Source organism: Chelonia mydas, chromosome 6 (genome assembly GCF_015237465.2).
Source record: "Chelonia mydas isolate rCheMyd1 chromosome 6, rCheMyd1.pri.v2, whole genome shotgun sequence".
NCBI classification, from domain to species: Eukaryota; Metazoa; Chordata; order Testudines; family Cheloniidae; genus Chelonia; species Chelonia mydas.
The window spans coordinates 124610355-124627303 of NC_051246.2; positions in this window are offsets into that span (position 1 = coordinate 124610355).

Here is a 16949-nt window from a genome sequence, read left to right on the forward strand (position 1 = left end):
CGCAGGGTTAGAGATGCAGATTTTGAATGCCTCAGTTTTTGAGTGCCCAGTTTAAGACACCTTATCGGGGCCTGATTTTCAGAAAGTGCTGTATACAGACCCTGTGATAATCCAGACTTCTAAAAATTTCTCAAAGTGGGTGCTTGAAAATCATTTGTCACCTTTGAAACTCTTAGCCATTGTTAACTGGAGTTATGTCATGGTTTCCTTTGAAGCCACTTTTCCTTCCTTTCCTTTCCCACTGTCCACTCTTCTTCTCTTTGTTTATTCATTTACAAAGGAGGAATTGGGTTTTTCAAACACAGAGGTGGTGCAGAATGTGTTCATAGATATAAAGGTACATGAATAAACAGATATTTTAATTACCATAAACAAAGTTATAAGGACTGGACACCTGACCCAGCCTGTTTAAAATAAATTGTTTAGAGCCTGATCATTTGTGAAATAGGTTCATGGGCTGTTGCGGAGGTGGTAACTTTTTCTAGTTGAGCCTGCTATATCAGGTTTCAGAGTAGCAGCCGTGTTAGTCTGTATTCGCAAAAAGAAAAGGAGTACTTGTGGCACCTTAGAGACTAACCAATTTATTTGAGCATAAGCTTTCGTGAGCTACAGCTCACTTCATCAGTATGCATCCGATGAAGTGAGCTGTAGCTCACGAAAGCTTATGCTCAAATAAATTGGTTAGTCTCTAAGGTGCCACAAGTACTCCTTTTCTTTTTGCTATATCAGGCTGCATCAATCAGATCAGTTTACACGGTGGCCTTTAAAGAAGCTCTGTGTTTATTTTCTTTAAGAAGTACCTGTGAAATGTTTGTTTCCTTAATCATATTGTAGTGTTAATTAGCTGGTTGGGTTACTCATCAGGAGGAATGGGTAATTTGGGCTTCTTTTGTTCCTCTGGCAGTAGGTGACATCTGGCTATTTGGTGCCAGAAACCATGTATCTTAAAAACATCCCAGTACTTAAAACAATGAATGACTAAAAGATGGGTTTTTGGTATGTTTCCAAGGACCTGATCCAACTCCCACTGAAATGAATAGAAATCTTTTCCAGTGACTACAATGGATGTAGGATCAGACCCCATAAAAGGGTTACCCTACCACACTGTAGAGAAACAACATTTGTGAAAACCCTCAATAAGAATCCTCTTAGCAGGTTTATGATGTGCACAGGTAGTACCTGCAGGCCCATCTTCATGTCCAAATTTTGCTGTGTGCAGCTCTAAAGGCACAACGAAGGTGGGGCCAGTGCTGGGGCCAGTTCTATGCCGTCTGAGAGGGAGAGCAAATAAATAACAATTTTGCTGATGCTCACAAATGTACAAAATCTGGAATTGTACAGAAGCTGCATCTGGAATTTTAGTTTCAATGTTAAAAACAACAGCAACAAACCAACCAGTCAAATCCAAATAAGGTCAAATGCAAAAATTAAAAGTAGGAAGGGAAAGAATTTTCCATGTAGAGTCTAGTTTAAATTATATTTTCCAGTGGAAAATGACTCCTACACTCCTTACCTTGCCTGCATCTTTCACCACACCCAGTATTTCAGATGCCCCAACCTGGGACCTAATGAGCTACATGAATTATGAAGCAACTACTTCTTAGGTCAGCAGCATTTCTGTGTTGGAGGCTATAGAGGAAGCAGGATGGATTTATGATTAACACACAAGAATACAAGCTTATAAGACCTGGGTTCTCTTCCAGTGTGACCTTGGGCAAATCGGAGAACTTCCCTATGCCTCAATTACCTTAGCTATAAAATGGGGATACTGTAATAATATTCATCTTCCTCACTAAATTAATCAGTGCATTTAAAATGCTTTGAGATTTCCCCTGGTAAGTGCAAAGTAGGCTCTCAAGCTGTCCTTGGTTCTTTAGGTAGAACTCAGTCTCAGCCCAAAGTGCTATAGCAATAGACAACAGTAGACTACAAGACAGAACAGGCCTTTGCTGTAGGTAGGGATCAGACTGGGCAAGCAAAGGTGATGCTACTCTTCCCAGCTCTGCCCACAAAATAAGCCCACCTGAGTCACCAGATTGAGACATTGTTCATTGTAGATAGTACAGATGTTCAAAATATGATTGTGTGAGCTCCCTTGAATCATAGAATATCAGGGTTGGAAGGGACCTCAGGAGGTCATCTAGTCCAACCCCCTGCTCAAAGCAGGACCAATCCCCAATTTTTGCCCCAGATCCCTAAATGTGAGGATTGAACTCACAACCCTGGGTTTAGCAGGCCAATGCTCAAACCACTGAGCTATTCCTCCCCCCTGAATTACTCCTTGTTCTGTCATCTGGTACCACTGGGAACAGTCTAGCTCCATCCTCTCTGGAACCCCCTTTCAGGTAGTTGAAAGCAGCTATCAAATCCCCCCTCATTCTTCTCTTCCGCAGACTAAATAATCCCAGTTCCCTCAGCCGCTCCTCATAAATCATAGGTTTCAGAGTAACAGCTGTGTTAGTCTGTATTCGCAAAACGAAAAGGAGTACTTGTGGCACCTTAGAGACTAACCAATTTATTTGAGCATAAGCTTTCGTGAGCTACAGCTCACTTCATCGAATGCATAAATCATGTGCTCATCCCCCTAATCATTTTTGTTGCCCTCCGCTGGACTCTATCCAATTTTTCCACATCCTTCTTTCAGCGTGGGGACCAGAACTGGACACAGCACTCCAGATGAGGCCTCATCAATGTCGAATAGAGGGGAATGATCACGTCCCTCGATCTTTGGCTTGGCTCTTTGTTGATTAGAGAGTGTGGGAGATGCTGCTCCCCCCTCCCCCGCCAAGGATGCCGTGAGAAGCAACAGGTCTGCTCCTCCTCTCTGAAAAGGCTGCTGGAGGTGATGAGGATTACAGAGCGTTGGGTCCACCCTGGAAGATAATTTTATCCAAAATTAACAAACCTCTGTGAATTGAGCAAAAGGAGAACTCCTGTAGCTAGGAGTAGTAAATACTACTTATCCATTAGGTGCCTCGGCCCGTAGAAAGTAACATTGCACACACAAAGCCAACTCAATACATTACACAAGGCTTTAAAGAAAACTGCCTTGAAAAATCTCCACCCAGTTATCAATATTATATTCTCCTTAGTTTATTCAATTACAGAAAATGAAGAAGTTCTCAAATGAGTTAAAAGGAGGGAAAACACTATTCTTGATCTTTGTGGACATTCTAAATTAAATGATATAAGGCTAGGCTGGGAACCCCTGAATGGGGTTACTTGTGTGAGTAACTGCTCACCAGTGTTCATAATCTAGCCCCTACTGGGCAGGGAAGATGCTCATGGGCTCTTATTTCTTACCTCTCTGTTAGATGAAATGCTAAATTGCATTTCTAGGCAGGTGTAGACACCATCAGACTCATTTAAATTACTGCTAATAACAGAGATGTTAATATGTCGCTCTGCGTGTGACTGTACTTCCCTCTAACAGCTCCATCTTGTGTGTCAACAAAGGATCTAACAGCTGCATGAGGAAGGGAAAGTGGCCTGTGCTAATTAGAAACTCTTCCTCAGCTTTTCCCAGTTGCAAACTATCAGTTGGTAATTACAACGCACCAGTAACTCCGCATTCTTCTCTGCTAATGCTGAACAGTGAGCTAACAAGGAGGAGAGGAAAAGCTGGGGGAGGAGGATACACTGTGCAAGAGCATAGCATGGTTTCAAGTTCATACTCTAACAACAAAGACAAAGCAAAATGATTTGGGGAATGTTTGTATCACTCTTTTTAAAATGAAGCCTTCAGTATAAAGTAGGGATCTTTCCAATTTTTATGCTTTTTGAAAAAAGATTCTTCTGTCAAAGATTGTTTTAAAAGTATGAACAACTCTCACTTGCGGCTTCATTGTGGATTTGCCACTAACCGAGCAAGTGGCGCACACTGCCCCCGGAGTGCAAATTGGTCCCTTAACTTCCTGCCCTGGAGCAAGAGGACATCTGTGCCAGACCTTTTCCTGGTGCAGATTACCTATTCCTTCACCCCAGGTCAGCTGTTCTGGCTGACACGTTGGAAGGGGTAGAGTCATTTCCACTTCCCTGTGACCTGTGATGTGGGGATCCATGCAGGAAGATAAAGGAAAAGGTGTGTGAGGTAATAGCTCATTCGACACCTCATGGTCTCGGACACCATCCAGTGGTCCAGGGACATCTACATCGAACACATCACTGGCCACCGACAGTACCAGGAGGTGTGAGCCAGAACGACATCGTGCATCAACTATGAGAAAGGGACCGAGAGACTTTTTCCATTGGACCATATGAACTGGAACCATAAACTCACTGAACATTAAATCTTACCAAATGAGGGTAAATCCATCCTCATCATCGTATCCACTCATTATACTCCAAACCTGAACATAGCCATTATATGAACAACATACCTTCACATCTCAATGTCTGTACTTTGACCCGTTAACCTTTTACCCCCAATTGGGGATATTGCAGATTATGTACTTCTTACGCCATCCGATCCTAAACCGAACTTTGCACCCCTTGATAATCTGTATGTTATTCCCTGATAACCAGAAACTTCTATGCTTAAACTCTGTACCATTTTCTTTTTATTTTAACATCATCTTAATACAATTCTTAAATCTGTTATTGGACCAACTTCTGTTGATGAGAGAGACAAGCTAGTTTACTCCCCTCCTCCATGGGCACATGGGGTGAGCTGTGAAGAGAACAAATGTTCAAATCCAAGTTTTTAACATATGTATGATCTCAAAATCTGGTCACTAATCAATGGCTCAAGTCCTGAGCTGGATTAAATTTACCCCAGCTGAGCATCTGGCCCAGTGCTCCTATGACCTTTAAAAATGGCAGCTGTTGTGTTGTTTAAGATGTTTTATCAATAACAAGATGGACATCTAGGTCCGAGAGCAGGCCCAAAATGGGGGTGGAGGGGGACTTTTCATTAAATTTTTTCCCTTCTTTTGGTTAAAATTTCAATTTCAATGATAATTTTCATTAAATAAACCCCTTAAAACTTGAAAAGTGTCACCAGCTCTATAGCTGGTTAAAAAAATGAAAAAACAAACAAAAAAACAATATTGCAAACATTTTGTCAAAATTCACCCTATCGCTTCCCCCCCGAAATTTGATATTTAGATTAAAGTTTTCATCAACATTCCAATCATTCCAACCAGTATTATTAGATACTGTTGTTGAAATAACTTATGTATGTACATAGAGGTGTTACTTTTGGATACTCAATTTCACTTGTTTCGATGAGATGGGGGCACAAGCTCTGTTTTCAATTTTAGATGGTATCTATTTTGTGCAATTCATTTTTAATGCATTTTAGGATTCTGCTGCGTGTCTTGGCTTTGGTCCTAATTCAGCACTTACTTAACTTTAAAAGCACATGCTTCACACCATTCCTCTGCAGCAAAACACTTAAGCATGTGCTTGTATCTCCTTGACTTTAGTGGGACTTAAGTACCATTGGTGCTCAAAGGTAACCACATGCTTAAATGTTTTGCTGAATAGGGATAGAATTAAATACATGCTTACAGTTAAGCTAATGCTTAAATTCTTTACTGAGTCAGGGCGTTTAGGATCAAGGGGGAGAGACAGACAAGCAGAGCAGAGAGTTTGGCTTAAACGATCTCCAGAGCATCAGTTAAGGCTGCTTTAGGTCAACTTTCCATCACTAGAAGAGAGAGACAGGCACCTGGGATGAGACCTTGAGCATCAAATTTCTAGCTGAAATGAGTTTTTATGGCCATAAAACAGTTCTGCAGTGTTGGATAGATGGGTTTGTAATGGAAGTACTGTTGGCACAATCATAGCCATCAAACTGAACGGAGACTTGGAAAGAGCAGTGCTTGATAACAGCTGTGCTGGCACTGAACATTTTTAGCATCCAGTTCAGAAAGCAGCTCTGTACCATATATGTAGAATTCTTCTGCAGAATTTGCATACAGAAAGCGTGGAATGCTCTTTACTGGGTAAATTCTTTGCTTCTGCTATTTATTACAATCCCTCTTTCCCCTGAGCATAAGTGGCTGCAAAGGATTTGAGTTAGTAGAGAAAACAGGTGTGCCTGTTCAAAGGAATGAAAAGCATGTATTCAAAGTAAAAGTAGGATTGTTGTTTCAAATAAGATGCCTCCCTTTGGGGGTCAGCCTAAACTGATTCCTTGGCAAAGCTGGATTAAGGCGTAGGAACTATAAACCCATGCCTAGAATCCCAGCTCCTGGAGTCAATTGATTGCATCAGACTACATTTTCATGGGGCAGTTCATGCTACTCAGAGCTATTGTTCCAGGCTGTCTGCAGACTCAGGCAGACACCAATGCATTGGTTATGTTCAGGTTATATTTTTAAGCTTTTCTTCACAACTGTGAGGGCTAAAAAAGGAATGACAGTTGTGAAAAAAAGTTTTAAAATGTGCCTGGTACTACCAGAACACCCCCGCCAGCTTGGGACTTGTGGGGCTTGCGCGGCAGGGCTGTTTCTTTACTGTATAGACTTCTGGGCTTGGGCTGGAGCCTGAGGCCTCAGACTCTCCCACCCTGCAGGGTCCTAGAGCCTGGGCCCAGAAGTCCATACAGAGCAATGAAACAGCCCCTTAGCTGGAGCCCTGCGAGCCTGAGTTGGCTAGCATGAGCCACCTGCAGATGTCTAGTTGCTGCACAGACATATAGAGAGACTCTTATGGCTGGTCTTTGCCTTAGCCAGCTTATTCCCAAATAGGTTTGGGAAATGCAGAATTTGTTTGCATGGAGTTTCCCTGGAATTCTTCTGTTGGTGGCAGTAGGTCTCTGCCCCCCACCCCTCAAACAAAGTAGCAGGAGGTGTGGCTCACAGAACTATGCATCTCCTAGCTGCCTCCCACCTTCCCTGCCTCCAGGAAAACCCAGCTCCAGCAGATGGAATTTGGCCAAGACAGCGGGGTTAATACCCTCAGTCTGGCAAAAAGTGCTGTCAAATCTTTAATGACCACAAGTGGTTAGGACCTCACTTTTACATGTCATGTGAAAGACTGCATCCCCAGCAGCACAGTGCCCCAATATCATTTTGGGTCACTGGTTCTGTAGTGACTCAGAGGGAAGAGATCCATCTAATGAATCACCATCATCACTTCTTGTAACAGCAAGATGTTCCATGGAGGTTTCTGATTCAAATACTGACCTGACCCCACCCGACCCTGCATAGCTTGTGAGATCTGATGGGATCACAGCACAAAGTGATATATGGCTAATTGATTTTACACCATGTTTGGTGATAGCTGAACTATCTTTCCTTCTGGGGAGAGGGACAAAGTGTGTACTGGAAGATATTGTTAATTCTTTTGGTGTTTCTGCTCTGTTTGTCAGATCATTGTTTAATTTTTCATTGAAAATCACTGAGTTCTGAATGGAGGCCTATGTCTCTTTCGTATCCAAAGGAGAACACCTAATGGTGATAGTCTCTCCCTGTCCCTCCACACAGAATCCTGTGAACATACATAGGATCGTCCAGTAGATAGGGTGTGGGTTGGGGAGAGAGAAGGTATGTGCTCTAGTCTGTCTCTGCCACCTACTCACTATATACCAAGTCACTTATACACGTTTGCAACTGTGGCATCTAATTTTTGAGTCCCTCAGTTTTTGAGTGTCCAGCCTGAGATACCTACATTGTCTCAGGTTGAGACTCAAACACTGAAGCATCAAAAACCAGTGGCCTCTTGAAAACTCTGGACTAAATCCCTGTGTGTCTCAATTTCCTTGGTAGGCATTTATATACCCATATGGATGAACATGGTGTACAAACTTAGATTTCATGTATAGAACAAAGGTAAACTTACCTTTCATGTGTCTTATTTGGGCTTGAAATGTCGTTTGAACAATGTTCTTTGTATGTGACTTACAAAAGGCTTCACTGTTCTAAAATAACGGTTCAGGGTTGAAGGACAAGTGGACAATTTTGGAAGCATCTCTTTTTCATGGTAAGAACAGCATTAATTTCTTAACGCTCTGTTTTGTGTTCAGGGAGGGAGAGTGTATTCCCATGGTTTCAAAGGAAGAGTCTATTGAATATGGCACCCCCATCTTCCCTCTCTTCATTGTTCCTCCCCAAGTCCTTAGGATTCCTTACAAATTACAGTCTTTTTAGATAAGCAAGCACTATGCTATTTCAGCCACTTTGGAGGGGAGGGGGGTAATATAATAGGCTGAGAAGTGTTTTCTTACAATCTTAGTTGGATTGTTTGTTGTGGCCCGCAACAGGGTTCAGCGGCATGGACTCTGACAGCCCCAGTGAGACTCTGCCTGGATATAAGAGTTCTGCTGCGGGATCAGGACCTTCAACGTTGCTTCACACTTAGGACAAAATAGCGTTGTGATTTTTATAGAATGACAGTGTGATTATACTGGGTAGATAGTGTGGCAAAAGAGGAGCTGCTGTGTAAGGAACTAAGAACACTGATATGTAATATGCTTCTTGAGAGAGTTAAAAAGCCTTTTGGAGGGTGTGGGGGGAGAAAGAAAGGTGGACACTCACTTGTCAGAAACTTCCTAGGGGTAGATCAGAAAGAGAGACTCTTCAGAGGGAGTCTAAAGAAGTGGGCCTCCCCAGATCCAGGGAATGATAAGCCTCAGGGAAAAGCTAGACGCGAGTACAGTCTTTTATTTTTAAGGTATGGTTTCTCTGAAATGCTCTTGTTCTAAATAAACTGAGACTTTGCTTTAAGGAGGCTTTTGGATGCTAATTACCACTGTCATTGACCTGGAGGGATCAGAATTGCAGGGTCTGGACATAAGTCAAAGCTACTGAGATCATCATGGTTGATATACAGGGGACTGCAACTCAGAATCTGGTCTGAGAATGGGAGAATAACATGATTCCAAACTGGGGCCTGGTCTACAGACTTCCTCTGCAGCCTATGCAGAACCGCCTGCCATCATCGCCCAGTGCCCAATCCTCCTCCCCCAAGGTCCTATAAGGTGTGTGTGTGGGTGGGGGGGAGGCGGGGGCTCAGTATCCCTTGCACTCAACACCAGAGGAGGGTACAAGGAACAGAAGGTGCCCATTCCCAGACCTTTAATAGTTATTGCAGTGCATCTGCAAGCAAGCTTTCCTTGTTTCTCCCCTCACAATGTTATCAGCCCTTTTGCCCAAGGTTATCTTACTTTCCTTTGGTGTCTGTGCATTTTTGTGCATAATAAAACAAAACTGAGTGAGGAAAAAAGGCTCTTTATTCATTCCTTGCATGGTGGTTGTTGGGGGTGGAGTTTTACAGTGGAGAAAATGCAATGGAGGGGACAGTTTGGTAAGGAACAGCAAAGATAAGTGTCACATTACTCAGGGTTCAGAGTACCAGCCGTGTTAGTCTGTATTCGCAAAAAGAAAAGGAGGACTTGTGGCATCTTAGAGACTAACAAATTTATTTGAGCATAAGCTTTCGTGAGCTACAGCTCATGTCATCAGATGCTCATTGCTGGTTTTCAAAGCCTCACGGAGCCCCTCGATGGGCTCTTCTTATTGCCTGGATATCTGGCTGCTCAAAATTGGATGCCAAGCGATTAACCTCAACTCTACATACCAGTGGAAACTTTTCTCCCTTTGCCTCATAGATATTCTGGACTATGGAGCACACAGCAGGCAGCAATTACAATGCGGTATTGCTTTCACTGAGGTCTAACCTAGTAAGCGAACAGCACCAGTGACCTTTTAAATGTCCAAAGGCACATTCCACCACCATTCTGCACTTGCTCAGCCTATGGTTGAACCGGTCCTTACTGCTGTCCAGGCGGCCGGTATACGGTTTCATGAGCTAAGGAAGCAAGGGGTAGTCTGGGTCTCCCAGGATCATGATTGGCATGTCAACATCATCAATGGTTATTTTGCAGTCTGGAAAGAAAGTCCCTGATTGCAGCTTTCTGAACAGACCTGTGTTCCTACAGATGTGTGCGTCATACATCTTTCCTGACCATCGCACATTGATGTCAATGAAATGGCCCTTTGATCCACCAGCACTTGCAACACCATTGAGAAGTATCTCTTTTGGTTTATGTACTCTTTGGCAAGGTGGTCTGGTGCCAAAATAGGGATATGCATGCTGTCTATAGCCCCACCGCAGTTAGGGAACTCCATTGCAGCAAAACCATCCACTATGTCCTGCACGTTGCCCAGAGTCACTACCCTTCTTAGCAGAAATCTGTTGTTTGCCCTGCAAACTTGGATCACAACAGATCCCACGGTAGATTTACCCACTCCGAATTGATTCCCCACTGACCAGTAACAGTCTGGCATTTCAAGCTTCCACAGAGTGATCGCCACTCGCTTCTCCACTGTGAGAGCAGCTCTCACTTAAGTATTGCTGTGCTTCAGGGCTGGGGAAAGCTCTGCACAAAGTTCCTGGAAAGTGGCCTTCCGCATTTGAAAGTTCTGCAGCCGTGCTCATCATCTCATAGCTGCATAATGATGAGGTCTCATCAGTCAGTGCTTGTTTCCCGGGCCCAGAAACGGCATTCAACTGTGTTCAGCTGATGCGTGACTGTCGCCAGCAACTGCAAATTGTTTCGCTCTATGTCTCACAGCAGGGCTGCTTGTGTGACATCGCAGTGTTCTGTGCGGCGGCTCCTGTCTTGGCTGTGGAAATACTGCAGGTAAGGCATGAAGTGTTTGTAATGCCCACAACAAGAGTGTACTGCTGAGCAGGGTCCATGCATATCGTGCTATGGTGTCTGCATGGCTAAACCAGACTTTCGAAAAAAGGCATGAAAAAGCCTTGGTTTGTTTGCTGTTGATATGAGGGAGGGAGGAAGGAAAGTGCATCATGGAAGGCTAACACCATGTTGCTATTACCACCCGTAACAATGTTTTGGTCCCATGAGGCATTGCAAGCCCTACCCAAAATTCCATTTGGATATGTGCACTATGGGATAGCTATCCACAGTGCAGTGCTCCATACATCAATGCAAGTGCTGCTAGTGAGGGTGCAGTCCGCTGACCCAATGAGCGTGGTGTGGACACGCAAGATTGACTTGCTTAATTCAGAGGCTCAATGATGACTTACATAAAGTCGACTTCACTTTGTAATGTAGAGATGGCCTAAGAGAGTGACGGCACAAGAGCTAAGACATACCTGGGTGCTCTTGGAAAGACCAAGGAGGGGTCAGAGATGGAGTTAGCACAGTACTTGTGACAAGCGGTACGATGAACTTTGTGGAGTGCAGGGATTTATTAGGCTGTTGTCACTTGACAGGTTATACCAAAGTGGTTCTCTGATTCAAACGCTGACCTGACCCCTTCCTAGCCTGCATAGCTTGTGAGATCTGATGGAATCATAGAAAATGGTGGTATGCCTTATTGATCTTACACTATGTTTGGTGGTTTGTAGCTACACCATCTTTCCTTCTGGGGAGAGGGACTTTGTGGGGGTAATGTAATAGGATGAGAAGTGTTTTCATACAATGTTAGCTGGATTGTTTCTTTAGATGGTCCTTATTAAAAACTTAATCCTAGGAAATGCATGGTTATAGTAAATGGAACTTTAACCATTCACTGGTTGGTTGTCAAAGGGCAAGCTGTCTCCAGGTCTATGATAAGAGCATGCTAGAGGTAGAAGCCACTTTATGGAGAAAGGCTAGTCCTCCAAAGGCACCTGCTGGTTTGGGGAATGAAAGAAGAAAGGAATTTGCTAAAGTCTTGTGGGAACCACACTTGATGAGTGGTATCCAGAATAATCCCTGGTTAAGAAGAAAACATTTTTAAAATCTAATTCTAATCATCTAATTCTATCATTCTGCATCCATAAAGCACGTTTCCTAGTATTAATAACCTGGATATGGTTTTTCCTCAAATATGCAATTCTGCTTACACTTTTCATCATTAAATAAGGAAATCTCCTTCCCCCTTTAAGATGCTGAGGAGCACAACCAATTAGATAACAGGAAATAGTATTTTTAAAGGCCTGCAACTCAACTTCACTTGTATCCCAATGAATGTAATACAATGAAATGGAGGGACTGGATGGAATAGGCAGTGGTTTCCAAACTTTCCCCCCGTCAAAGACCTCTTTGGCATCCTGCTAAATTTCCCAGACCCCTTTCATTTTTATGTATATGTTTCATGTTGTTATTATTCTATTAGCTAGGGTTAGTTTATTATTTAAAAAAATATTTTTGTAATTAAAATAAGACTCCTGAAGGGACCAACAGTAAACAGCCTGCAATTATTACAAGTTATTCATTTATTATAACATTAAACTGTATATCAAAACATAGGTAGGTATTATCTTTAGAACACTATGGAAGATAGTCATAAATCAAACATATTATTATATTTATAATATTATAGTATTATAATTATAGTATTATAATTAAGAAATGATAGATATTGATATAAAAATGTGAAAAAATAATACTGTGGTTAAAACTAATTTAAATTTAAAACTGAAATAAAAGAAGCATATTGTCTTACTCAGTGTGGTGGGTGGGGTTGCTTTTGTGAATGCACTTTTGACACATTTGGCACAATATTCAAAAGTTTCAGCCTAAGATCATGCTCTGTATTCAGCTTGTATCTATATTTTGATTTTAATGAGACAAGTGTCGAGAAACCACTTTCACACAAATAGGTAGTGGCAAACAGGATGAAAAATGCCACAGCTCTGTCTGACAGTCTTGGATACTCTGACTTCTGTTGCAGCCAAAACTGGATCAACGAATCCTTTTTAAAGTCCATTTTAAATCTCCATTACACAACAGTTCAATAAGTTCCTCATGTTCTTCTATACTCAGATCCATTGTTGGCTTTGCTTCTTCAGCAAAGGGATCTCAAAGCCAATTGGTGACATCCGCCTTCACAGGAAATATTCTCAGAAATTGTCCTTGAGGTTCACCAAATGCTGAAGAATGCTACATTTTACATTTTCATTGAGAGTCAAGTCATTGTCACATAAAAATGAAATCTAATAAAGGCAAACAGCAAAATTGTCATTTGTCACATGATGACATCTTAATGGAAGCTGTTTTATCATGGCATTGACTTTGTCTTGCACATCAAACATGGTTTCTGATATTCCCTGGACACCTAAATTCAGTTCTTTTAACTGAGAAAATATGTCCATCAGGGATGCCAACTGGGATAGCCAAATTTCATCTTTAAGACAGCCTGAAAGCTCAAAAGGATAATCCATAGAAAGCAACAATATCTCTGAGTGAAGTTTGAAAATATGGGTCAATACCCTACCCCAGGATAACCAATGGACTTCCATGTGTAGAAGTAACATCGAGTGTTCACTCCCCATGTCTTTGGAAAGAATGTTTCTATAAAAAAAATTTCAAAAAATATCTTCTGCTGTTGTGCATGTGGGCAAAAGACAACAAATCAAAAAGTCTTCAATCATCTCATCACCAAAAATATAACGAATGTATGCAAGATTAGCCTCGGGTGACCAGACAGCAAGTGTGAAAAATCGGGACAGGAGGTGGAGGGTAATAGGAGCCTATATAAGAAAAAGACCCAAAAAATCGGGACTGTCCCTATAAAATCGGGACATCTGGTCACCCTAGATTAGCCACACTAGCAAAGTCAACAATGTTGATTCATCGATTTCCAAGGCAATTTATGGACTCAGCTGCAAGTGAAACACCAGTTGTTTTTCCACTTTATCAATTGTTTCAGGTATTCTTCTAGATACCATATTGTTCGACAGGGAATAATTTTAATTGCTTTCCTTGCTTCTCTCCTAGCACTCTGTTTGCCATGTTCTTCACTGCTGGAAGAATCAGTTCTTCAGCAATTGTGTGCAGTTTTCCAGCCTTAGCAATTCTGTAGCTAACTTTATATGAAGACTTGAGAGCTTTACTGTTGACATGGGTTGTGTTAATAACACTCAATTTTCCAGTTCAATTAGCATAATTTTCATTTGAAAAATTCTACAGGCTTATCTTTTATAGAGCATGTTTGATAGCTAAATAACAGCTGAGTTTGGCTGGTTTTATACACTCATCAGAAAACACTTTGTAACATAAAACACATTTTGGCAACTGTGTATCTTCTTGTACAACACAGGTGTAAAGCCAAATTTAATATAACAGTCATCATATGTCCTCTTCTTCTTTCTGCTTTCAATAAGTTTGTTACCTTCTGTATTTTTATGTTTCTCCCCAGTGATAATAATTGATGAGGCTTCTCTATCACTTCTCTACACTTCTGTTGTCACTTTGATCCTTGTTGATTTCACGTTCTTTTTCAATAGTAGATATATTTTTCTTGTTAATCCTTCCACTTTTTAACCACTGATCCATTTTTGTCACATACCCCTCATTTTCACTTTAACTAAAATTATTTTATTTATTTGGGGGGAGGGATAGCTCAGTGGTTTGAGCTTGGCCTGCTAAACCCAGGGTTGTGAGTTCAATCCTTGCGGGGGCCATTTAGGGATATGGGGCAAAAATTGGGGATTGGTCCTGCTTTGAGCAGGGGGTTGGACTAGATGACCTCCTTAGGTCCCTTCCAACCCTGATATTCTATTCTATTTTGTGATATAGTCCTGAATGGGCAAGTTCTGGCACTGCCAGAACACCCCTGCCAGCTTGACCTCTCACGCACAATACGTGATCCCGCTCTGCAGAGAACGCCATTTTGAAAACAAAATGGTGTCCTCCGTGCAGCAGAAATGCCAGAACCCTGTTCTGGTGCATTCCGTCCACAGTGCAGTTCTGGCCCTGCTACCCCACAGCTCAAGGGACGGACCCCTGAACAACCCACAGTGGACTCCCGAGATCCAGGGACCCCAGTTCGGGAACCACTGTATTAGAATATTGGTAATATCTCAGAGATTTTTGTCTATAGATTTGTTGTAATGCTGGTTCAAGTGCAGCTGGTTTCAATCGCGAGGGAAAGTTGTTACTGTTTGTTTGACCAGTGACTTCTGTGAAATGAGTCTGGTGTTCTCAATCTAGGTGAACAATTGTCTATTTGACAAACATGCCATCAGGACAGTCCCTGAATGAAAGTCTCAGCTGAGAGGCACAGGAATGGATGGGCACAGAATGTGAGCTACCCTCCCTCCTGAAGGTTGTCCCTCCAGCACAGGGCTGAGTGGCAGTGAGGCAGTGTGCGGGAAGCTTGCATTGCTGATGCTTGTGCTGTCTGCCTGCTCTGTGGGCTGTCTCCAAGGGGGTAATTTCCGACACTTCCCACCAGCATTACATTCACTCACGTGCATCAGTGAGATGAAGTGTAAACAGGATGATACTGCCTCCTCTGTGGTTGCAGAGGGACCCCTGGCACCAGAATCAGTGCAGTTCCATGACCGGGAGGCAGGATTTCAGGTGGCTGTGTAGTGGGGTGCGTGTGGGAGAGGGGCGTGGCTGGAGGACTCATTGCTAGGAGCATGCTTTAGTCCAGACGTTCAAAGCCTGTGGTTTGTGGAGCACTTGTTGGTGGCCAGCAGAGATTTAGCTGATCAGATGGTTCAGGCTCTTTGTTTTCAGCTGCTAAATTGCATTGAAAAGAAGCTCAGATTACATTAAATAACTTCCTGTCATTATATCTCCATGTGAGATATAGTTGCCCCAAGAATGTAAATGGGAGAGGAGATGGTTCCTGCAAACGCAAACAGGAGAGGAAGTGTCCATCTCTGTTAAGATGTGGTCTACACTCTGAAATAGTTTGAAGTCCTATTCCCCATTAGAGGAGGAAGGACACACTAGGGTCATGGAGGACACTCCAGCATATAGCATCCCTCCTAATGAAGATGCTACTCCATTAGACTAGGGTAGCTTCTGCGAAGTGGCTGCACTCCAGTTGTGCGGGAGGGAAAAGAGTCTTTCCGTGCTCTGCCACAGAGCTCCTCGGTACCCAGCCAAGTTGCTCAAAGGGTTGGGAAGAAGGGTTCCCCCTAAAGGTCCATCCTGCTCCTGTTGCAGTGAGTGGGAGCTGTGTCACCGACTCCTGTGGCAGTTGGACCAGGCCCTAAATGTCTCATAGAAATGATAATGGGTATATCTACACTGCCTACGTTACACCACGGCTGCGGCAGTGCTGTGACGTGGACAGTGTAGTCATGCTTTATCACTGGGGGAGAGCTCTCCTGGTGATAAAAAATGAGCACCCCGAATGAGGGGTAGTAGCTTTATCCCTGGGAATGCGGCTCCCGGCGATACAGTGCTGTCTGTACTGGCGCTTTTCAGCACTAAAACTTGTGTCACTCAGGGGGGTATTTTTTCACACCCCTGAATGACTAAAGTTTTAGCACTGAAAGGGGGAGTGTAGACACAGCCAATGACATGATTGTTTTCCCTCTGGGCCCCTACTGCAGGCTATTTTAACCATCACAATGTTTATGCTTGCTCACACTGGGCTGGTTTGATAGCAACAGCTTAGACAGACCAGCCCTGTGTGTCACTGACCAGTTCTTGCAGCAGAGAGAAAGCATTGTGTTGTAGCTTTTGGTTCATGTGGCTCCTCCAATTCTCAAGGGAATAGCCCCAGGGAAACTAAGGACTCACAGATATGGTGGGGGTAGGATGCGGTGTGGGCTACAAATGACTAAATAGCAACAAAAATAAATGAACTAACATCTCTGCTCAAAGTATCTGTTAAATCAATTGCTTATTCTGAGTGGGTAGCTAAGATATAATCTAATTCAGTGGGTCTCAAACTTTTATACTGGTGACCCCTTTCACATAGCAAGCCTCTCAGTGCAACCCCCCTTATAAATTAAAAACACTTTTTTGTATATTTAACACCATTATAAATGCTGGAGGCAAAGTGGGGTCTGGGGTGGGGGCTGATAGCTCATGACCCCACCCCCATGTAATAACCTTGTGACCCCCTGAGGCATCCCGACTCCCAGGTTGAGAACCCCTGATCTAATAGGTGTGACATTCTCAATTCCTGCTAGAAGTTCAGTATGCCTTCTACATGAAACAAAAATGTTTTTATTTTGGTTTACTCTGAAATATCTTTATCACCTAATGTCAGTGGTAATGCCTCAAAAAGCATGTAGAT